An 18,595-nucleotide genomic window follows, 5' to 3' on the forward strand; every position below is an offset into this window, starting at 1 on the left:
CTTCCCTCTCATGCTCTCTCTCTCTCTCATTCTCTCTCTCAAATAAATAAATAAAATCTTGAAAAAAAAAAAAAAAACACTGTCTGACTCATCCTACTCTGTACTCTGCAAATAAACTTTATTCCAGTGTGTGTAAGAATCATCTAGGGATCATGTTAAAAATGCAGCTGAGAGACTAAAAGAAATGTAAGAAAAATTGAATTTTAGTCACAAGGACATTACTGAATATGGCTTCACAGGTTTTAATAAAGATGTCGTTCCCAGATACTATATTATTTCCCTTTAATAAAGTGAAGGTCATTGGACAATTGACTTGGAGACTTAACCTCTGAAAATAATTTATCTGATACCATGGGCAACTGAGAAGAATCTCTTTGGACTTGATTCTCTCTTTTCTCTTCATTACTGGGGTTAATTAAAGCCTGGACCTTCCTCCAACCTCAAACATAACTGGCTGAGACAATTGATAAGTATACTGTTTTCTTCGATTTTCGGACTGTCAGTGTTTGGTAAAAGCAGGATGAGGAAGACAAAGAAATCATGAATTAGAACTACCTGTGGGCTTTTCAATCTTATGCAAGCCTCAAGTAAAGAATTTCTACAGGTTGAAGACAATGTATCCTCTCTGAAGGTCAAGAGTTTGCTCCAACAAACTGCCCCTTAGGTGATACTTTCTCTGCCTCACATTCTAGACACTTGTCCATGGCCTCTCAAGATGGGAATGTGGGTTTGATGTGGTCTTGTTGTGAGAGCTGTATTTTGACTGTGTCTCTTTAGATTGTGCTAAACGTGAAAATATTTGAAGGTCCATGTAAATAAGAATAAACTCCAAACCATGCAAGATAAACTCCACTTTTTATCATTATAATTAAAAGCCCAGCACAATGCAGTTCCATATCATTGTAAAGTTTAATAATTCCCTATGTAACATTTACTCTTTAAAACATTAGATTCAAAACAAAGATTCAAAAGACATTTCCCTGTATGTGATACTTGAGCCTCAATCCCAGATGAAACACACACACACACACACACACACACACACACACACACACACACACCCCTACAGGAATTCTGTACTCTATTCATTTTTTCATAAACTTAAAACTACTCTTAAAATCTACTAAAAAACATCTTTAAAAATCTACTACTGAACTGACATGTTATATATGAATATGCTAAACTATATCTTGAAATTTTCTCTACTATGAATTATGTAATTTCATCTGAATAGAAATGCTGCTCTTGAACTCAAAATTTGCCAGGAAAAATCATTGTAAAAGCTTGTCGTCATTTAAATAAAGTTGGTCTTCATTGGGTTGACAAGTGCTGTAAAAATGCATGAATGGAAACAAAAGGGGAAGGGAAATTCTGATTTATTTCATTCCTAAGCACATGGAAGGATGTAGAATGAGATACTTAAACATGAGGGCATCATTAAACTAAGAAGCCTGTCAAAAAACTGACAGGTCTACTCTACGTTAATTAATTGAATTTAAATAAAATAAAATTTAAAAAAAAAAGAAAAAGAAAACTGACAGGCCAAGCATGTAATACAATTCCTCTAAAGCCTCTGGAAATTCTGGCCAAAAAAAAAAAAATCAACGAGTGGAAAAGTTTGAAGTATCTATATAAAACACAAACAGTAGTGGCAGAAAGCTGGAAGATAATTACCCCTGGAGATACTTTGAGAAATCAGTTGAAGAAAAGATAAGTAATACAGTGTTGATTTATTCATTCACCTGTCAAATGTTTACTAAGCACCTGTTGTTTAAGGCAGTGGTTCTCAAACTTTGCTGCACATTAGAATCACCTGGGGAGTTTTAAAAGCTTCTGATGGATAGCTCACATCCCATACTAATTAACTCAGAATGCCTGGGGATGGGAGCCAGGTATTAGCCTTTTTTATAGATCATCAAGTGATTCCAACGTGCCGCTAAGGTGGACAGTCCTTACCCACTATAAAAAAAGTACACTGTGCATAGTTCCTTCTCTCTAGACAAGTAGATCAGTCATGTACACAAGCAAATGTAAAGTGGAATGCAACACCATGTCATTTTGAGGTTGGCTCAACGTGGTATCATTTCTCCAACCAAGCAGCTCTGTGACTCCACAAAGCTCTGTGCGGAATGTATGTGTTATGATGCAGTCATTTCTGGGAGCCTCATTTCCAGAGAGAGGCAGACAAACTGGAAAGGGCTCAAAGAAGAGTAACAAAATGATTATAACCTGGGGGGATGGACTTATGGGGAAAGATGAAAAGAAATGAATATGTAAAACCTGACTAAGTGACAATTAAAGGGGGGGTCATGATAACAGTCCCCTAATACCTGAAGGGTGCAAACATCAAGGAAAGAAGCGAATTACTTTGGATAATGCAAAGGATGTTAGCTAAGAGTAATAGGATGGTATTACGAAAGAGAAAATGAAGGCACAGTGTCGGATAATCTTTGCTGACTGAGCAAGCTACTGGGCCATGGAGCTGGCTTCCAAAGGATAGGAAGCAGCCACATCACTTGAGTTCCCATAAAACAAGTTTGGACAAAGACAGGAAATTGCTCTTAGATTATTAAGAGCAATTTTGTATGACCTGGACAGTGGCAGGAGACGGGGAAGAATGAAGAGAGGAGAGAGGATAACTCAAAGTTTTTTTCGACTCTGATACCAAAATGACACTATCCCAAGTTCAGAGACAAAAGAGAAATCGAGAAGAATCCTCTTCTTTAAATGTGATTGCAAATGAGGTTGATCCATTAGCTGTTACGAATGTATTCATTATAAACTCAGAAATTAAATTTTGAGCCATACTTTGTATACATTTTATGTGATATGTTATCAGCTTTTTCATTTATTTCATTTTAATACAAATTTAGTCATTACATGTATCACAAGCTTCTTCAAAGACATTTAAGTATAGAATTTCTGCTATAGTTTTATAACATTCTTAAACTGGGACATCTTGTTCCCTTAAACCAAGGACACCGCACTTCCTTTATGTGCAGTGCCCCTAAATGCTACAAAATTGGGAATGATAATAATAGCTACCATTTTCAGAGCATTTTCTACGTGCCAGACACTGTGTCACAATAATTTCCACCATCATCTAATCTAAATTAATGATCATCACAACTTGGGTAGGCACCAATGTTTTTGCCATTATTCATATAAAGAAAATATTTTTTTAAAGATTTATTTATTTGAGAGAGAAAGCATGGGGGGAGGGGCAGAGGGAGAGGGAGACAGAGAATCTCAAGCAGACTCCCCACTGAGCACAGAGCTCAATGTGGGACTTGATCCCAGGATCCTGAGATCATGACCAGAGCAAAAAAATCAAGAGTCAGACACTTAACTGACTGAGCCACCCAGGTGCCCCTAAAGAATATAATTTTTAAGGAGGTTAGGAAATATATTCAAGGTCGCATAGATGGTAATGGTGCCATGGATCGAAAACCCAGTCCTACGTGGCTCCAGAGCCCACAGACTCTGTCCTGTTTTGATGGAATGCTATTAGATAATACAAAACTGAAAACCAAATAAAAATTGTTATCTTACAAATCCCCCTCATAAACCTTATCTGTAGTATCAGAATAATAATACTGAATACAGAATAATAATACTTTTTAGGGTTATTGTGATGAGTAAATAATTTTTAAAAAATAGTTGGCACTGATGGGCACTCAGTAAGTTCTTAAGAAATGATAGTTTAAAAGAAACAAAACAAATTAAAACTTAAAACCCACAAATCCTCCATTTTGACACCAAATTCTCTGCATACCTTTTATATAAATCTAGCCATTACCCTTTTCTCGCCTCCCTTCTCCCCGAGTTTATCCCAACCAGGAGGAAAACAAACTGATAAGCTGACTTTCACTAGGCTTTCGTGCCTTAGGAGTTGTGCCCTAAAGTTTAAAAGAAGAATCATGAACTCATAGAAAGAGTAGAATGGTGGTTGCCAGGGGTTGGGAGGTAGGGGCGATGGGGAGAAGTTGGTCACAGCGTATAAACTTCCAGAGATAAAATGAATGAGTTCTGGGGAGGTAATGTATAGCATGGCGACTATAGTTAACAATACTGTATTGAAGGCTTGAAAGTTGCTAAGAGAGTAAATCTTAAATGTTCTCACCACACACACACCCACAAACACACGAAATATAGTATTATGTGAGGTGATGGATGTGTGAACTAACCTTACTGCAGTAATCATTTCACAATATATATCTCTATCAAATCATCACGTTGTATACCTTAAACTTACACAGTGTTATATGTCAATTATATCTCAATAAAGCTGAACAAATCATGAGAAAAGGCACTGTCTAAATAATTCATTCATCTATGAATTGTGTGCAAGGAGCTACAATGGTGATGAGGCAGGTGGCCCCAAAACCCCCTGGAGCTTACATTCATGCAGGGAAGACCCCAAAAGCAACAAAGACTAGATAACCAGACGTCAATATAATAATATAAAATAAAGAACTTGATGTTATACGTGATATGGAGAGGGGAGGGAGGATTGTGGTTAGAGAGGGTGATCGCAGAACTGCTCTTTAAAGAAATGATTTTAATCTGGGGTGCCTGGGTGGCTCAGTTGGTTAAGTGTCTGCCTTTCACTCAGGTCATGATCTTGGGGTCCTGGGATCGAGCCCCAGTTGGGCTCTCTGCTCAGCAGGGAGTCTGCTTCTCCCTCTCCATCTGTGATCTCTCTTGCTCTTGCTCTCTCTCAAATAAATCAGTAAAATCTTTAAAAAAAAAAAAAAAAGCAATGATTTTAAGCTGATACCTAAGGGACAAGAACAAGCCAGAGGCACACAGAGTCTAGATAAAAGCTTTCACATAGAGTTTACCAGAAACTGCCAAGTTCCTGCAGCAGGAAAGAGTTTACAATATTCCTGAAACTCAAAGAGGCTACAAAACACAGTGAGTGAAGGTGAAGATGGCATGGCATGAAGCCAGAACGCTAGACTGTAGTCATATCATGCTGGAATGCTAGCCCACAGTAAGACAGTGGACTGGATTCTGAGCATGTTAGAAATCTAACAAAAGACTTTTAAGTAAGTCAGTGATATGCTCTGCTTAATATTTTTCAAAGTTTACTCTAGCACGTGACAGAATAATAGATTATGTTCTGTGCTGCAGGGCAGTGAAGATGGGGGATTGATAAAATGGGAGAAGAGAAGAATATTTATAATTTTATAGCATTTATATTCATTTGCTGACTTTTTTTTTTTTTTTGGTTGTTAAATAATTGTTGGTTTGTTGTCTGTTGTGTCTTCCCTACGTAGAGAAGACTGGAAGTTGGAGGATCAGATAAGAAGCACTGATTTAGACTTACATGGTAGCCGTGGCTATAAGGAGAGGTGTATAAATATAAGATATATTCTGGAGAAAGAACTGAAAGGAGCAGATGATGGACTAAGCATGAGAAGTAAGGAAAAGAAAGGTGCTGCCCAGGTTTCTAGCTTTATTTTTGGAGGTAGTATTTACTGAGATGGTGAAAGGGGGAGGGCCAGGTTTCGGGGTAAATTGGTACTTCATTTTATAGGCAGGTTAATTCTGAAATGTCCTGAGGCATCTAAGTGATGATGCCAAGTAGCAGCTGGATAGATGAATATGCATGAAAGGGAGGTCTGGGAAGCAGCTATCAATTTGGGGATTGGCGTATTAACCATGTTTCCTTATTTTCTGTATTCTTGATGCTGTGCTATCTGAAGCCTCACTGACCAGAGAAAGACTGCCCCCTCCCAGGGCTAGGTAATTCCTACAGATTAAAAGGTCTCTTAGAGAGCATGCCTTTCACATGCAAACCAATTAATCCAGAGCTCAAACCCCAACTACCTCCTTTGTCAGGCTCTCGCTATCAGAGCAATTTTCCCCTGCCCTAACCAACCCACAGCCAGATACCAGACAACTAGGGACCATTCCTACAGCCCAGATCCCACTTCAGTTATTTACACTATTCAATCCTAAACCTGCTCAGCCTGTTGACTCCACCTAGCCCATTCCTTCCTATGAAAACCACAATGAACCATCCCATGCATGCTTTCCCCTTGCTACTCTGCTTCCTGGCAGACCCTGATGCTTCCTCCTCCTACCCACCCCCCAACCCCTTGTGCCCTGTGAAATGTGGCATGTCCTTCCTCTTGGGAACTATGAGTAACAAACCATCTTTCAATGACAACTGTGTCCTGATCTGTTGGCCTCACCATACCTGAATAAAAACAAAGTCATAGGTACATTTTATAAGGTATTTAAAGCCTTTAGGGGTGATTGGAGATGACTGGAAGGGCAGAGTGTAAATAAAGAAGAGGAGACAGAGGGACCCTCAGGTGCCCAAAGGAATAAATGTTCATGTTTTGATTTCAAGCTGTGTGGCAACTGAGTGGAAGAATTACTTTCAAGCTTTCTCAGCACCTCACAAATCATGCCACCTAAGCCACTGCCTACTCCACATAAGGGTAAGGCTGATCCTGTTTCAGAATGAGTAATCTTCACTAAGCCTACAAGCATAGCTGGGTTATCTTCCCAGAGAAACAACGTGAAGTTAAAAGCCATCTATAGGAAGACATACCCATTAGGCAGAACTCTTGAGATATAAAGCAACCACCTCAACATTCTGATAAGAAGGAAAAACATATAAGTAAACCTCCTACAGTGACAGGCATCTCTGGTCTATATTGTCGAAATATCAGGCATCCAAACAAACACTGAGCTATGTCCCCAAAGGAGGTGCCACGTTTAGCCTCAAATACAGAGTTCTCACAGGTCTGGTGGGAAATGAGAACAATAGGCAGTATGGTTTCAACCAAACAGTGGATTCACTTAAAAGAACTCTTTTAATCTGAGATTATGACGTTTTGGGTTTTTTGGTATTTATATGGCCTTCCTATGAAATGATGGCAAAAGTAAGTAGAGCTTGTTACTTTTTTTACCCAACAAAAGTAAAATGGGCAGTCCTAGGGAGACCCCTCAATTTTTTTTACTGGACCAAGAATTTAAGAACTTGGGGTCTACTAATCTAAAAGACGTAAATATCAAGATATTTGAAAAAATCCCATCATCTATAACCATCCAGATCACCACTTTCCATTTTCATCTTGACGGGAGTCACATGGACGCAGCTTGAGTGAGATTTCCCAATCCCACCCGTGATACAGAGTTTCCATTCTGACAGGTTGGCCATGAGTGAGGAAACTCTTATCACGGTGTTGGAGAGAATGAGTAGACATTGTGAGCTAAAGTGTATGTTTTCTCAGATACTGACAAGTAAGGACAAAGGTTCAACAGTGACTAATGAACAAAATGTTAAGGTGGAGACAGGACTTAATTGTTTAAAAGCAGTCACTTGAGGCACGTAGCTGCGTTCACTTTGAAACCAAATCAAGATACCAATGATGTCCCAATGAAATATTTATTTGTTCATTTAAGCAATAACAACAAAAAACCCTTAATGCTTAATCAAGGGCCACTCACTGCTTCTACGCTGAATAGCCACTATAAGGAAGTAAAGGATGAACAAGTTTGCTCATTCTAGGAGTAATTACAATATCAAATTTCTGGGCATGTTCTTCAATAAGTAGGTCAGACTCAAAATGTTTGGATAGTATAGTTTAGGAGGAGCTGGTCTTGAGGAGATTGCTAAAAGGGAGTGGAGGGAGACTGCCAAAAGCATAATAAGTGATGAATTATGCAATAATCAGGCCATTCCTTCCTCTTCCTATTGGGGTTAAGAGATTAAACTATTGATCTAGCACTGGGCATTTTATCAGATGAAAAGCAGTGAGAAAGAAAACTTACACTGTTTTCCACAGAGTAAGTGATGCAAAGTTTGAGCAGTTGGTTCTAGGAAACCCGACTGTCACTTCCATATGGACCTAAAGTGATTACGCTGGACCAAGACTATCACAGTCAAGGGGAAGACATATGCCGCTGGGCTCTAGACCTCTGATTTTTCTAACATCTTCACAGGTCAGAATGGAGACTGCAGGCAGAGCTACCAGAAGGCCTACACATTCCGTATAAAGAAAGAAAAGTGACATCACTTCCTGACCCTGTTGGGGCTTTCATTCAATTGTAACTATAAAACATTAACATCATGCCAAAGAAAAAAAGTCAAATATTTTGTTAATGTAAATATAAGCATATTTGTAATGGCATGTGTAAATCATATTTACGTACCTACGTGTGTGTATACTTTCTTAGAGAGGGGCCTGGGGAGAAGGGAAAACATAATCCTATTAGAAATTCAGAGTAGGAATTATTCCTTTTGTTATAAAAAATAAAAGGCTCATACAAAAGTTAGTTCGTAAAAGGAATGGTCCTTCAGCCTGAAGAAAAAAGCTTACCGTACAATTTCTAAGATACCTTGCTTACCTACAGTAAAGTTTGAATGAGAAACGTTTAACGTTTAATGGTATACAAATCATGTTGTTTGATCTCATCCCATGTATTTTAAACAGACTTGTATAGAGAAGAGAAACTCAGTAAATGGGATTTTGCCCTAAAATCTCAATCCTAACTGAATCTTTCTTCAATTTTGAACCACCTCTCTTTTCTGTCAGACTTCCTCTCTCTCTCTCTCACTGACCCAGCTCTTACATAATTTCAAGTGCCACACTGGGGAGACCCAGAAAGAAAAAAGTCACATTTGGTTTGCATTATTTCCCAGAGAGTTCTGAAGCTTTGGCAGTGGAATGTGGATCTGCTAAGAAAAGTAAAAGAAGTTGTCCCAGACCGTATTTTGAGGGTGCCACCCTCATTAAAGAGCAGGTGGAAAACACATAATTAAAGTGTGGAATTCAAATTAAAACTGAAATCTCTATCAGGCACTATCCAAATTTAGAAGTCCAATAAGCAGAATACCAGCAAATGAAAGAACAAACAAAAGGAACTATCTCTTCTGGCAAACTGCTGGGAGCCCACAGGATTTATGATGACCAATTAAGGGTGTGGTGGCCTGAGAGAACAAAAGTAGTTTTTTTGTGTTCTTTTTTAAGATTTTATTTATTTATTTATTTATTTATTTGAGAGTGAGAGAGAGCACATGAGAGGGGGGAGGGTCAGAGGGAGAAGCAGACTCCCTGCTGAGCAGGGATCCTAATGCGGGACTTGATCCCGGGACTCCAGCATCAATACCTGAGCGTAAGGCAGTCGCTTAACCAACTGAGCCACCCAGGCGCCCTGAGAACAAAAGTAGTTTTGCTACATAAAGATGGAAAGGAACATTACAGAAACACCCCATTTTTGGAGCTCTCATTTTCTCCCAGCAAAAACAACTTGTGCATGCATTTAAACATGTATCTGTGTATCTGAAAGCCTTCAATTCTCTCATGTTAGAATTAAAACTTAGAATTAAAAAAGAGAGGATTATCAGCATGTTGGATAATAAAGCAGAAACTCATTACGGTAACACTAAGAAAATAAAAACATTAATGAAATTTTGGGTCTCAAAGAGATAAATGTTATTCTTCCTAGTTAACAGTGACAAAATAAGGTCTACAGAAGTAATTGAGAAGTCCAAAGAGACATTAAGAGTTGTCAATCACTGAAACAAGTTTCAGTAACAAATCACTTAGAGAATGTTCCTGCTATGTAGAACCTGTAAAAATTAGGCTCATTCCACCTCATTCCTCATCTTAAAAATCTGACTAAATAAACAAGCTAGATAGGATTGTTTTAGAACGGCATTGGAGTACTAAAAGCTTCCCTAGTTCTTGCATCATTAGGAAATGTGTGACTTCACTCACCCACCTCTTTAAACTGTGAGGGTACCACCAACAACCCTACTGAAACCATGTGCAGGTTTCCCCCAGCAGATCTGCTACTGACACTCCATAGGCTGGTCTGCCAAAGGGCTCTGTTGTTTGTTAGCCGCCACTCCTCAGCAATGGGCGCTGGCTGGAGGACACGTGACAAGTAGGGAGCAAAGAAGAGAAATTCCATTATCCCCTGGAAACAAATGGAAACCTACAGCAGAGTGGGCTGACTCCCTCAGAGAGATTGGCAAGCATACAGCAAAATAAATACCACCCAATTTAAAACAACAACAAAAAAACATGTGCACCTAAAGAATAAACCTCTTACCATCTTACTAAGAGCAACACTTACAAGCACCCAATAATGCTCTGGACACCACATTAAGCATTTTGTCGGCATCGTCTAATTGAACCTTCAAAACCACCTTAAGAAAACTGAAGCTTCGAATATGATGACAAAGGCTTTTGAACCTAACATATCTAGATTCAATCCTAGTTAGTCAGTTCCGAGTTGTATTGACTCTGGAGGAATTATGTTTTTTCTCAGTTTTAACTCATTCAACCCCCCGCCCCCAGAAATGGGCTATAGCCCTTCAAAAAGACAATCGTATAGGAATTTTTTTTACCTCCAAAGTACACCCTAATATGTCCACTTTTCTCCATCTACTCAGCGACAATCCAAGTTGAAGGGCAGATCCAGGTTTGGTGGAACCTGAAGCTTGTTCAATTAGGCCATATTTTAAGGAAAGGTCATACAAGCTATGCATACAAAATTAGATTAAAAAAAAGGGAGAATATTTTTTTTGAATGAGGAAAAAAGATCATACACACATACACACTTTTTAAGCTGAAAAATACTACAAAGTCTGTAAAAACCTGGAAAAATGATATGCTATTTTTATTAATTTTTTTTTAGTTTTTATTTATTTATTTGAGAGAGAGAGTGAGTGAGAGAGAGGGAGCATGAGCTGAGGGAGGGAAAGGGAGAAGCAGACTCCCCGCTGAGCAGGGAGCCTGACATGGGGCTTGATCCCTGGACCTGGGATCATGACCTGACCTGAAGGCAGACACTTAACCTACTGAGCCACCCAGGTGCCCCACTATTTTTATTAATTAGCATGTTCACACATCTCTCTAATTTTTCCTATGTAATTGGCTGTATACTCTTTGATCACCTCTTCATATGACAACAGTTTTGTAAAATAGTTTTTGGTAAAGACAATAGATAATTCAATTTTTTCTCCAGCAAGTTGAGGATAGTTGCTGATAGCTTAACATTTTTATTTCAGCATCAACACACATTATTGTAGTACTATGTAAATGTTTCAGACTCTTGTCAAATTTGGAAAGACCGTTTTCTAGTTTCTTTTGTAGATGAGCTCTAAGATTTCAGAACATTTCAAGCTTTCTACACATGTAGTGACTAATCTTAAATACTCTTTGGATCAGCAAAATTCATTAAGCAGTTTGTTGATGTTCTCATTGAGAATGGCATAGTATTAGTTATTATGTTCTCTTCCTCTTGTCAAAACAGCAAGAAATTTAAGTCTTTTCCCAATATGTTCACATGATTCACTCTTCTTCATTAACTGGGTTATCAAATAATCAGTGAACTATCAATTTCTTCTCAAAATTTGTCTCCTCTTAATGAATTAATGAAATTTGAAAATTTGGGGGTTATACAGTTCACTTCTGGATATCAGAATAATTTCTAGTGATTTTATTGTTAATCCTTCTCACTTTTGTTTCTTGTCATTAGTGTTTAATCTGTATTTCTTTGATTCTCCAATAAATGTAAAGATTATCAAAGAAGCATGCTTCATCTGTTTAATGGAACCATTCCAAAACACCTTTCCAAACAGTAGTTAAAACCACATATGCCCAGCTCAACTTCCCCTTGACGAGATCCTAAAAATGCCTACAGCCACTCTAGTATCACCCCACCCAAGTTGTAATATGGTAGATGGAAGGTCAGAGTGGAAAGAAACAGCTGTCTTAACAGTTAATAGTTTAAATGTCATAGTAATACTGATATCACAGTGACAAAGAATGTCATGAATATGTTGCTCAGGCTCTACCCCAGCCTAAGAAGTGGCTTCTGTAAGCAAGGGGCCCTGAAGATAAAGCTTTGTTAGCTTCAAGGTGAATACACCCCAGGTCACTACCTCTCAGCGAGGCTCCTTCAGTAGCTTCCTAACTGGTCTCTACGCTTTCACCCTTATCCTCCGACAATTCATTTCCCTGTGGCAGCCTGGGAGACTTTCTAAAATGTAAATTAATTCATGTTACTCTCTGGCTTAAAACCTTTCAGTGGCTTCCCATTGCATGTGTAATAAAGGCCAAGCTCCTTATCACCAAATACTTGCCCTGCAGTGCAGGTGCTGCCTAGCTCACAGGCTCAACCCACACATCCCCGCCATTACTCACATGCTGGTGTTACGCTGGCTTTGTTCCCACAGTTAGGTGAAAATTATGCAAGAGTGTTTCATAAACTGTAAAGCGCCATATCCAAATTAATTATTATTACTATCAAAGTCGGGAGCAGGGTGAGTGTGATGAGGATGGCTGAGGAGGAAAGTTGGCAGATTTTGATTCTTGTCAAAGCCATTCCTGTTTTTCTCTTTCCTATTCCTATAAACACTGTTCTGAACCTCCACAAATGGAACTGCTCCAAATACAGGTCCAAGTCTTCCAGCCATATAGCAAGTTAGCATATGTGTGCATATGGTGCACATGGATACATACAGTATGCATAAGCCAATGGCAAGGGTATTTAGCTATAGTAGCTTGCCTACATTACAGATATTTTATCAAATTACAGTCTACATTTAGAAACCTAGCTAGTAATTAAAACACAACGTATGGCACAGTGTTGCTTAAATTAAAATAGCAATGAAAAGTTTTAAGATTTTAGTCAATGATTTCTAACAATCCTCCTTTATCAGAAGGAGTCCATGTTTTTCAACATTATCTAACTGTAATGCAGCTGCTCTCCCCAGGTCAGAGATGAAAAGACTGAAGAATAAAGAGCTGATTCAGGTCATGTGTAATCAATAGAGGAGCCAAAAAAGGTCTTGTTATTCCAGGTCTTGAGAGTGTGTGTTCCCTCACCACACTGGATTTATTTCCTGGATACAGCAACATCAGGCATTTTTCAGCAACATAAAACAACTCAAAGACACACATGAAAATTTGGTGACCAGATGAATATAAAGAGAATTGATAAAAAAAGAAGAAAAAAAACACTGCAGAAGACCACACAGGCAGGAGATTGTTATAACCGTTCTGTTATCTGCCTAAAGATGAAGGCCATGGGGCTCACAGGACACAATTGACATGAAGTTTGAAAACACCTATAATAACTCTCATATATTATACATGACAGGCTTATCATCTTTCAAATGTGGTTTATACAGTATTAAACTGCTTTTCATTGTCCGATGATTATTTCTTTAAATGATTCATGATTTTTACAGCACTGGATTTCGCACAAGTTCTGGTTTCTCTCTCTCTCTGAATTTTGAGGCTTATGGCATCATTATATTTAAAGACTTCCACACTTCAGTGCTGCCTGACTCAAACTTCCGCCAAATAAGTTTTACTTATAGGTCAAGTCAGTTTCATTATGGTCTCCTTTAAGTGCCATGAATATTCTTTCTCCTGTTGCTCAAATGTCCACTGAAACACCCTTCTGGCACCTCTTTGTTGATCTAAATTCCAAGACAACTTCAAATCCTTTTCCTCTGTGGTCTGTTCCCATATTTCTATACAATGTCATTACCCAGAAATGCCTATAGCTCTGAAAACATGATTTTGTGTTGTAATGAAAACATTTCTCCAATGCCTAAGACTTTTTGATGGATACAACCCATATATACAAAAGCTCTTCGAGGCTCTCAAAAATTTTCAAGAGAGTAAAAGGGTCCCAAAGACTGAAAAGTATGGGAAACACTGCTTTAAAATTTCCTTCAAATGGTGGTTTTAGTGGGTTTGGGTAGTAAATTTAGTCTTCAACTTCGTTTTTCTGAAAATGTCTTTATTTCACCCTCATGCTTGAATGATAGTTTTGCTAAGTAAACAGTTAGATGAATAGTTCTTAAGTTACTTCCTTTCAATTCTTTGAGGATATTATTCCATCACCTTTTGCTTTCACTATTACTATTGAGAAGGACACTATCATTCCACTTACTGTTTCAGTTTGTCTTTCTCTCTGGTTGCTTTTAAGGTCTATTTTGTCTTTGATGTTCTGCAATTTCACAACAATGCATGAATTTCTTTTTGTTTATCCTGCATAGGCTACATTACTCTTCCAAAATCTGTGAATTCACATGGTTTTTCATCAGGTCTAGAAAATTCACATCCATCTATCACTCTTTAAATACTACCCCTCTTCCATTCTCTATGTCAGAACTTTTCATTCTAGCCTTGGTTCTAATATGCTACCTATAATATTTGACTTTTATTTTATCATTATGTCAACAATGTTTTGCATATTTGGAGTTTTTCCTTTTCCATTTTTCCCTGTTCTTTCCTAATACATTTCTGTTGATTGGTAAACTTTCATAATCCTTTATGTCTTTAATTATTACATAGAGAGTTGCTACATGTTAACATTTATGTGATATTCTATATGTATACTCAGTACCTCAAAAAATGCAAGTATCTCAAGGTTCTAAATCTATTATCTGTTGGTCCTAAAATTTTAAGTCAAAGTGGCTGCTTCCTCAAATATGTAAGGACTTTTGATTAGGAGCTCATTTCTAGTCTTATTTGTAGGAGTCCATTAGTTCTTCATTGAAAATTGGGGAAACTCTTCCACAGAGAAGATATTCTCCTGCAGATAGCCAGAGGATGCAACTAAACTGGGTCAGCTTCAGGCCCCCTGAGTATCTCAATTCATTGTGGGAGATTCAAGCTCCTTCACTACCAATCATGATACCTGGAAATTCACCATCAGAAAACTATACCTCAGGATTGTGAATCCATGTATATTTTTAGTAAGTCTGTTAAAATGCAAATACCTCTGGGAGGGAGAGTACCCTTGAGTTACGAGATGCCTTCTATAAAAGGACCAGTTGACAGATTAATAAGAGCAATGTCCTCTAAGACTGCTTAAAGCTGGTTTCCAGAGCTTTTCTTATAATAGTAGAAAGATCTTTATATCTCTATAGGATAGTGATGACAAATTAATTTCACCTCATGTGCAACTCCAATGTAGTGATAGTGGTTGTCTGGAGTATTATATTGAGAAGGAGTCTGATGCCTTCTCAGGCCCAGCAAAAACAGGTGTCATAAAAACTTGGTAATAGAACAATAGCACTGCGTATATGTCAGGTGCTATCCTAACAGCTTTGCATGCATTAATTAACTAAATCTACACAACAATATTATTAGCAGGTGTTGTTATTTTGCATTTACAGTCAAGGAAATGGGCACTAGTTAAATAACTTGCCTGAAGTAACACAGATAGTAAATGATGGAGCTAACTGATAAACATGAAAAGCCTAGCTTCAAGGCTATCTGCATAATCATTAAGCAGTAATGCCCTATAAATTAGAGCAGATAAACACAGTAAAAGGGACAAAGTAACTTTTCTCCTCTCTATGCACAGAATGGTGCATAACTAGGACTTTCAAATGCTTTATCTTTAGATACCCTGAGAAATAGATTCAGTTTCTTACCCTCTCTGATGCTCTCTGCTAGTCCAATATCTAGGTCAGAAATAAAAAGCTCTTTAGATGACACAGATGTCAGTCAGGACAGGAAGCGCCCCCATGGTATGACTCTCGATGGATTCTTCATCTAGAATCTAAGGTTAAAATGGCACCAGATCTTCAAACAGAACATCTTTTAAAATATTTGTGTGTTACATTTTTGGTTTATAATTATGCCTATTCCTCCCCAAGACTGAGTTTATGGCACATTCTTATTCGTACTCCAGCCTGAAAGTTGTTGGTTCTCAATTATTGTGCATGGAGTGAATGAATGGATGCATGATGTGCAGTCTAGACCCAGAGGATATTCTACATAAATGTACCACGTCGATATTCATATCCTAAGCTTCCGGTGGAGCTATCAACTACTTTTGGTTCTTAAGCAACAAAGGGTAAGGAGAGATACACTCACATACCTACACACACATACACACACACCCAGTTTGGTTTGGTTTAACAAAGTTACTAAAATACATCCCACAGGCTGGATGAAGAAAGGAAGAGGAAACTACAGGGACAAGATAAACCCTCCAAAAAAAAGAAGAAAAGAAGAAGAAGAAGAAGAAGAAGAAGAAGAAGAAGAAGAAGAAGAAGAAGAAGAAGAAGAAGAAGAAGAAGAAGACAGCAGGAGGGGAAGAACGAAGGGGGGGAATCGGAGGGGGAGACGAACCATGAGAGACGGTGGACTCTGAAAAACAAACTGAGGGTTCTAGAGGGGAGGGGGGGAGGGGGATGGGTCAGCCTGGTGATGGGTATTAAAGAGGGCACGGTCTGCATGGAGCACTGGGTGTTATGCACAAACAATGAATCATGGAACACTACATCAAGAACTAATGATGTAATGTACGGTGATTAACATAACATAATAATAATAAAAAAAAGTTTATGTTGGTGCAAAAAAAATTTTTTTTCTCCATTTCAGAAGTATTTACATTTCCAATTTATATTTAATTTTGAGAAATTAAAAAAAAACATAATTTATTTGAAAAATATAAATAGGTGGAGGGACATATCCATCTTGTTTTAATTTTTAAAGAGCCTGTTATCATCAAGGCATACACAAAAAAACTTAGAAATGGAGAAATACACATCTCTGGTTTCCCAGGATCACAAAAAGCAACCACGTACTTCCCTGATGTTTCGTGTTATGTCTCTAGGGCCATATGTGATGTGTTTCCCACACTTACAGCACCTTTATATGTCTCTTTTAAAGGTTATTTATAAGGTATTTTTCTATCTGTAGCATACATATTTATATCTCCTCACACCCATTTATATCATTTATTCATAAATGTATTGAATAATAAATTGACAAGCATTTTGTTCTCCTCATTCTGTGTGCAGAATGCATGTGTGCATTGTGGTATATTCCCCTTTGGCAGAAGTTTTACGATTATAGGTCCTCAAAGGTATAAACAGAGATATATATATTGCTTTTTTTCCAACCTTACGTCACTTGGACGTACAATAAAATTCAATTATCCAGTCACAAGCAAATTAGTGACTTTGATAAAAACTGGACAACTAATGAAAATTTTAGTTAATTAAAAAATGAAAAATTTTTTAAAGATTTTATTTATTTATTTGAGAAAGAGAGAGAGAGAGCACAAGCAGGGGGAGGGGCAAAGGGAGAGAGACAAGCAGACTCCCTGCTGAGCAGGGAGCCCCACAAGGGGCTCAATCCCAGGGCTCCGAGATCATGACCTAAGCCAAAGTCAGACCCTTAACTGTCCTGGCACTGAGCCACCCAGGCACCCAAAAATGAAAATATTCTTGAAAGTACTATGTTACTTCCTGCCTTCTAAAACTAAGTCTAGTAAACATAATTTAATCTTTTGTTGGTAACTTTAAGATGAAAATTGCTTATTCTTCAATTTTACAGGATACCTATGACCAAATTTACTCACTCTACAAATGTCTTATAATTATCTATTGTGTTCAATAGGCAAAGTTAGATTTTATTCTACAAACATTAAAATAAAAAAAGAATTCTTGTCTCAAGTGCCTTATAGTCTGGCAGGGAATAGAGCTATACCTCCCTAGTTACTTGTAATATGAATGAAACCGATCATACATCAAAGAAAAATTTTTAAAGGAGGTGATATTTCACTGTTTCACCTAGTTCTCAAAAAATTAAAAAAAATATTCCAGCAGGCAGAAAAGAAGGTTAAGACATTCTAGGTGGGGAAAATATAGCATATAGCTGTAGTGTAAGTTTGAAGGGGTGACAAGAGGGAGTGAGAACAAAGGGGAAGATCATAAAGAAGCAATGTGAATGATGGCTGATATCCTGAATCTAGAATCAGAACAACCTCATTTAGAATGCCAACTATTCCCACTTATTAACTTCATACCTGGGTAGGTGTTACCCTTTCTGGGTCTGTTTATTCATCTGTAGTCATTGTAAGAACTAAGATAATGCATGTGAAAGGTAAAGTCTTGGAACCCAATAAAGAATACTCAAAGTTACTGTTGCTGATTTATTATGTGTGTTGCTATTATTAGAAACGACCCATCTTTGTGTCTCAAGGATAGGTTTCTAATGGCTATATCCCAAAGGGCATGCTCTGCTTCCTCATGAAGCATGCTTGCCTCAATGGATCCTGCCTCCTGCCTCATCTTTTTCAGCCTTGTCCACCTACCAACACTACAAAGGGGTCCATTAGTAATGCCCACTGTGCCTAAATATTGCTGATTTCTTACCTTGATCAAATATTCTCCTAACTTCTAGTTTGTCAGAACTCTGCTTTCCAAGAAAGAGGGGTTAAGTTAGAAAAAAAAAAAAAAAAAAAAAAAAAAACCTAGTTGTGCTAAATTAAAAATAGGCTTCGATTGAATCAATGTTTCTACCGTTACAGGTTATTTCTATGCATTTCAGAGGTGCTTTTACTGAAATGATGTCTTAGACCAAGAATTGAATGTAATGGTGAGAATTTCAGATACGATAGCAGGCCTGAGGGAGAGATTTGCACATAGACATTTCCAGACCCCTCTAAAGAATTATGAGTAGATGGTTTCCTCTACTGACACGAAGAGCCATTTCTACAGAGAGCATTGCAATTGAGACCCAGTTTTGCATTCCATGCATTTCCAGTTATGTGGGTGGAAGATTTCATGGCACCATCCAGT

Source organism: Zalophus californianus, chromosome 4, assembly GCF_009762305.2.
Source record: "Zalophus californianus isolate mZalCal1 chromosome 4, mZalCal1.pri.v2, whole genome shotgun sequence".
NCBI lineage: Eukaryota > Metazoa > Chordata > Mammalia > Carnivora > Otariidae > Zalophus > Zalophus californianus.